Genomic DNA, 6,448 nt, shown 5'->3' with positions numbered 1-6,448 from the left:
TACAAAAGAGAATTGAACCCAGCCAGAATAGAGGGTGGGAGAAAAGATTTGTGAAGATATTTCACACTGGGTTTGCCAGGCTGACCAACTCTCTGAGAAAATGAAAGGACATCCTTCATGAGTCTGTCGAAGCAGGTGAGCAGTATTGTGTGCGGTGCTGCTGGAACTGTGTGGGTGGACAGGGGCTGGTTGGCAGCCAGAACAGTTGGAAGAGGGTGCTGCACAGATCCATCTTATGGGTGAAACAGCGCCCATACGCCATGCAGCCTGGCACACTGGAGTCATGGGACAATCCATTGAAATATGAGCTGGTTGGTCAGTGTGGGAGTTGGTTGCAGGACAGGGAGGAGGGAAAGTGTTCAGGATGAGGATTTACTGCTGCACAGGAACAAGTGAGGAAACGATGTTCCACAGAACATAGTTTCAAATTCCAGCATCCGCAGTAATTTGCTTTGATTCCAAATAAACTTATTGGACTTTAACCTGGTGTTCTGAGACTTCTTACTGTGCAAACTCCACATAGACAGTCACCCACCGCTGGAATCGAACCCAGACTCAGTGAGGCAGCAGTGCTAACCGCTGTGCCACAGTGAAGGGAGTTTGCCGCAAATTTCGGGTGATAACAATGGACTGGATGTTGCTCAGAATGTGGAGCACTGCAGCAAAGTACAGAGAGACAGAGCAGCAGACTGAGAAATGGAGTCTGCAGACTGGAACTGGCAGCATGAGGAGAGGTTATTTAGTCTAACACTCACAGCAATCTACAACCCACCCCCATTACCGAGACAGTGAGACAGAGATTACAAACACTCACCAACACAGCTCCACTGAAACGTCCCAGGAAAAAGGGGGAATCTGTGGCAGTTCCTGTCCTGAAATAGCCCCAGGACTGTCACTCAAACCCCCAACCCGGCCCAGTTCACAGCTCAGCCTCTCAGCTTGCAGCTTCCTGCACCTTGAGCCAACCCTGCCCAGGGGTGGGAGGGATGTGGAACCACAGAGTGGGGGGAGGGGTGACCTCCTGCTGTGTCCCAAATAGTTTCTCCTTCCCCTCCCCCTTGGCGCTCTCAGCTCTCAATGTGGATGTGTTGATGGACATTGCAGAGCCTAACTGAGCTGCGCCTGTCCCTTATCCTGGGTCAACCCCTCCCCCTGGGTTCAGTGTGTTCAGTTCGCTGCTTCTTTCCCTGCTGAACCTTCAGTTAATCAAAAACAGAAAGTGCTGGAAAACCTCAGCAGGTCTGATCGCATCTGTGATCATCCAGACTGGAAGCATTAACTCCATTCTCTCTCCACAGATGCTGTCAGACCTGCTTTGATTTTCCAGCATTTTCTGTTTCAGATTCCAGCATCCGCAGTATTTTACTTTTATCTTCATTTAAACAAGCATTCTTTGATGGCCTTTACCCTCCGTGCTCGTTTCCAGAGCTTCCCACCTTCTGCTATTGTTCCTGACTCCCACATTAACTGTCATTCCTTCCCTTTATCCCGCTCACATCCCGCTCGAAACTCAGGCTCAGAGTTTTAGCGCCATCTCCCCCTCCCCCAGCCTCCACATCCCAACACCCGGAATCTCTAACCCAGCGGTTCCAGTTTGTCTGGTTTGAGTTCAGATTTGCCGCAGCACCGACAGGATTTCACTTCAAACCAGCCGGAACTGACTGCTCACAAATCCCTAAATGTTTCTCCAGCAGCCCTGGCTTGTTAATGTTGTTTAAAGTCAGCGCCCAAATGCAGTTACTTTCCTCAGTTTAAAAAACTTCTCCGTTTAATCCAAAGTATTATTCGCACCAGACATAAACACAAAATTGTGAACGTTACCCCCCGCCCCCCCTCCCCCCGCCCCCCCAACGAGACCCGAGCTGGGGTGTCCTGAGTAAGAGACATCTGTTTCGGGTGTGACAATTCTTACACATTCTCTGGTTGACATAAAACGGAAAACGCTGGAAATTGCCCCCATTACCGAGACAGTGAGACAGAGATTACAAACACTCTTTTTTAATTTCAAAAATATACTTTATTCACAAAAAAAAACTCTCCAATAAAACATTGCAAAATGACAGATCCAAAAGTCATAAACAGTGCAAAAAAGAATCATTTTTACAGGACAATACAGTGCTTATTTACAAAAACATTACATTTCGTTACATTTCATTTCTTAAAACTATGTACATACATCAGAGTTTACTGTGTGCCGTTATTTTTCAGTTCAGCACACAGTTACGCAGGCCGAGGGTATTCTGCAGTTACTGGGCCCTCGGTCTGCCTCGGTTGAGAGGCTTTACACGGTGGCCTTTCCCCATTGTGCCTTGGCGGCGGCTGCCCCAAGCTTGAGCGCGTCCCTGAGCACGTAGTCCTGGACCTTGGAATGTGCCAGTCTGCAACACTCGGTCGAGGACAATTCTTTCAGCTGGAAGATCAGCAAGTTTCGGGCGGACCAAAGTGCGTCCTTCACCGAGTTGATGACCCTCCAGCAGCAGTTGATATTTGTCTCGGTGTGCGTCCCCGGAAACAGCCCGTAGAGCACAGAGTCCTGTGTCACCGAGCTGCTCGGGACGAACCGCGACAAATACCACTGCATCTCGTTCCAGACCTTCTTTGCAAAGGCACATTCCACAAGGAGGTGTGCGACCGTCTCATCAGCCCCGCAGCCACTTCGAGGGCAGCGTGCGGTGAGGTTGAGACCCCGGGCGTGCATAAAGGATCTGACGGGGAGTGCCCTTCTCACCACCAGCCAAGCCAGGTCTTGGTGCTTGTTTGTGAGTTCTGGTGATGAGGCATTCTGCCAAATGACATTGACAGTCCGCTCAGGGAACCATCCGACAGGATCTGCCATCTCCTTTTCTCTCAGGGCCTCAAGGACATTACGTGCTGACCACTGCTTGATAGCCATGTGGTCAAAGGTGTGTTTCCGGAAGAATTTCTCCACGAAGGACAGGTGCTGCGGTACGGTCCAACTACTTGGAGCGTTCCGCGGCAATGTGGCCAGACCCATCCTCCGCAACACTTGGGACAGGTAGAACCTCAAAAAATAGTAGCACTTGCTGTTACTGTACCGAGGATCTACACACAGCTTGATGCAGCCGCACACAAAGGTGGCCATCAGGATGAGGGCGGCGTTGGGAACGTTTTTCCCTCCGTTCTCTGGAGATTTGTGCATCGCCTCCCTCCGGACACGATCCATCTTTGATCTCCAGATGAACTTGAAGATGGCCCGGGTCATTGCTGCTGCGCAGGACTTGGGGAGAGGCCACACCTGCGCCACGTACAACAACACGGACAGAACCTCGCATCGGATCACAAGGTTCTTCCCAGTAATGGAGAGGGAGCGTTGCTCCCACAATCCCAATTTTTGTCTGGCTTTGGCGATGCGCTCCTCCCAGTTTTTGGCGCATGCCCCTGCCGCTCTGAACCATATCCCCAGCACCTTGAGGTAGTCTGCCCTAATGGTGAAGGGGATAAAGGATGTGTCAGGCCAGTTCCCAAAGAACATGGCCTCACTCTTACCCTGGTTGACTTTGGCCGCCGAGGCCAGCTCGAACTGCTCACAGACTCGAAGAAGCCTGCGAACAGACGAGGGGTCCGAGCAGAAAACAGCCACGTCATCCATGTAGAGGGAGGCTTTGACTTGCGTCCCTCCGCTGCCTGGGATTGTAACCCCTTTGATGCCTGGGTCGCTTCTGAGGGCCTCGGCAAGGGGTTCAATGCAACACACAAAAAGGACGGAGGAGAGAGGGCAGCCCTGCCTGACTCCAGACCTGATTTGAAACATATCTGATTCCCACCCATTGATTGAAACTGCGCTACTGATGTCTGTGTAGAGCAGTTGGATCCAATTGCAGATTCCCTCCCCAAAGCCCATTTTGGAGAGCACATCCATCATGTAGCTGTGCGATATTCTGTCAAACGCCTTCTCCTGGTCTAGACTGATGAGGCAGGTGTCCACCTGCCTGTCCTGCACGTAGGCGATCGTATCCCTGAGTAGCGCGAGGCTATCAGAGATCTTCCTGCCGGGTACAGCACAGGTTTGATCAGGATGGATCACTGACCCCAGAGCAGACTTGACCCGGTTGGCGATGACCTTGGCCAGAATCTTGTAATCCACATTCAATAGTGAAATAGGTCTCCAATTTCTAATTTCTCCCCTTTCCCCCTTCTGCTTGTAGATGAGGGTAATGATGCCTTTCCTCATGGATTCTGACATGCTGCCTTCCAGAAGCATACTCTCGTATACTTCCAGGAGGTCCGGGCCCGTCAAGTCCCACAATGCCGAGTAAAGCGCAGCCGGTAAGCCGTCGCTACCGGGAGTTTTACCCTTCTGAAGGGACTCGACGGCCTTTGTCAGCTCATCCAGAGCTACCGGCCTGTCCAGGCTCTCCCGCTCGCCGTCGTCCAAGACTTGTGTGATAGACGACAGGAAAGACTGGGAGGCCGTGCTGTCTGTTGGCTTCAGGTCATTCAGTCCGGCATAGAAGGATTTGCAAATCCTCAGGATGTCAGACTGCGATGACCCTACAGAGCCATCTTCTTCCTTCAGGCTTGTGATCACAGAGGTTTCTCTGTGCACCTTCTGGAAGAAGAAGCGCGAGCACGTTTCGTCCTGCTCCACGGAGCGGACCCTGGACCGGAAGATAACCTTGGAGGCCTCTGAGGCAAAGAGCGAGGCTTGCTGGCTCTTCACCTCCCGGAGGTCCTCCTTGACATCCACCCCCATCGACTGCAGTTGGAGTAGCTCCTGCATGCTTTTCTGGAGTCGGGACATTTCCCCCCGTCTCTCCCTGGCCTTCTAAACCCCTTTTCGGATAAAGAACCTCTTGATGTTGCCCTTGATGGTTTCCCACCAGAGCGATGGAGACTCAAAGAAGGGTTTCACGGTTCTCCAACCGTGGTAAACCCTCTTGAGTTCCTCGAGGTTCTCTGGGGTCAACAGTTCGACATTAAGCTTCCAGGACCCCCTGCCCACTTTCTGGTTTTCCTCCAGCTGACAGTCTGCCAGCAGGAGGCAGTGGTCAGAGAAGAACACCGGCTTGACGTCGGTGGACCTGACCGTGAGCGCGCGGGATGCAAACATGAAGTCGATCCTGGAGCGGACAGACCCGTCTGGCCGCGACCACGTGTATCTACGCTGCCCTCCGTCTGCTGGATCGCTGAAGACGTCGAGCAGCTTGGCATCTTTGACTGTTTCCAGCAGGGCTCTGGATGTAGCGTCCAGTTTACTTTCGGCCCTGTTGGATCGGCCGGCCTTGTCAATGATACAGTTAAAGTCCCCACCCAGTATGATTGGCCTGGAGGTGGTGAGTAGCAGTGGCAGCTGTTCAAAAAGTGCCAGCCGCTCGGTCTTGACGGCAGGGGCATACACATTAATCAGTCTGAGAGGGCAGTTTTTGTACGTGACGTCTGCTACGAGGAGGCGTCCTCCCACCACCTCCTTAACATCGGAGACGGTGAAGTTGCCCCCCCGTAGCAGAATGCCGAGGCCGGATGAAATCTGCGAATGACTTAGTAAATCCCTTCCCTAACAGCACTGCGAGTGTCCCTCAAACCACAGGGACTGCAGCGGTTCAGGAAGGCAGCTCACCACCACCTCAAGGGCAATTAGGAACAGGTAATAAAAATACTGGTCTGGCCAGTGACACCCACACCCCATGAAAAGAAAATGTCTGTTCAAACAAGACTTAATTAAGGCAGGACAGGATTCTTTGAATAATACATTTTACAACATTAAATTAACATTAAAATTATTATTAAAGGAAAGAGATTTGCATATCAATTCAGGAAAATTTCCAAGATGGTGCTGGAGTGAGGCGACTTCTTGCAAGCTGTGCCCAGCATACCCTCTAATTCTATCTTCTACTTGTTCTATGCTTCTAAAACTTTATTCTAACTCTTATGACTGTAACACTACATTCAGCATCCTCTCCTTCTCTACGTACGGTACTCTTTGTCTGCATAGCGTACAAGAAACAATACTTTTCACTGTATGCTAATACATGTGACAATAATAAATCAAATCAAATCAGACAATGATTTTTACAACTTTATCTTGGTGTTGATCCATCACAGCGTTCCCCTCTCAAGACTCTGTCTCAGACACAATCCCACTTGCTGAGATGTACATGTGATTCTTGCCTCGGGTAAGTGTCTTCAGTAATCAGCCAGCAACAAATCATTACAGAGCCCTGACTTTTCACCCCTGAGTGGCCAGCACCCTGTGTCAGAGTCAACCTTTTCCTCAGTGAATAATTACCTCAAGCTGCTGCTCGGGTAAATCCAATTAGTTCTCAGGCACAGTGGCCACCCAGCCTCAGTACATCAGACAAGAATACAAGAGAGTTAAAATCTCTTGATTTTGAACTATCTCGCTATCCACTGGATCAAACTAAAGATTATAATGTACCATTATAATAAGGGCTTAGTTATGAGGAGAGACTGGGTAAACTGGGGTTGT

This window comes from Mustelus asterias, unplaced genomic scaffold (genome assembly GCF_964213995.1).
Source record: "Mustelus asterias unplaced genomic scaffold, sMusAst1.hap1.1 HAP1_SCAFFOLD_84, whole genome shotgun sequence".
Classification (NCBI taxonomy): Eukaryota; Metazoa; Chordata; class Chondrichthyes; order Carcharhiniformes; family Triakidae; genus Mustelus; species Mustelus asterias.
This window is presented reverse-complemented; position numbering follows the sequence as displayed.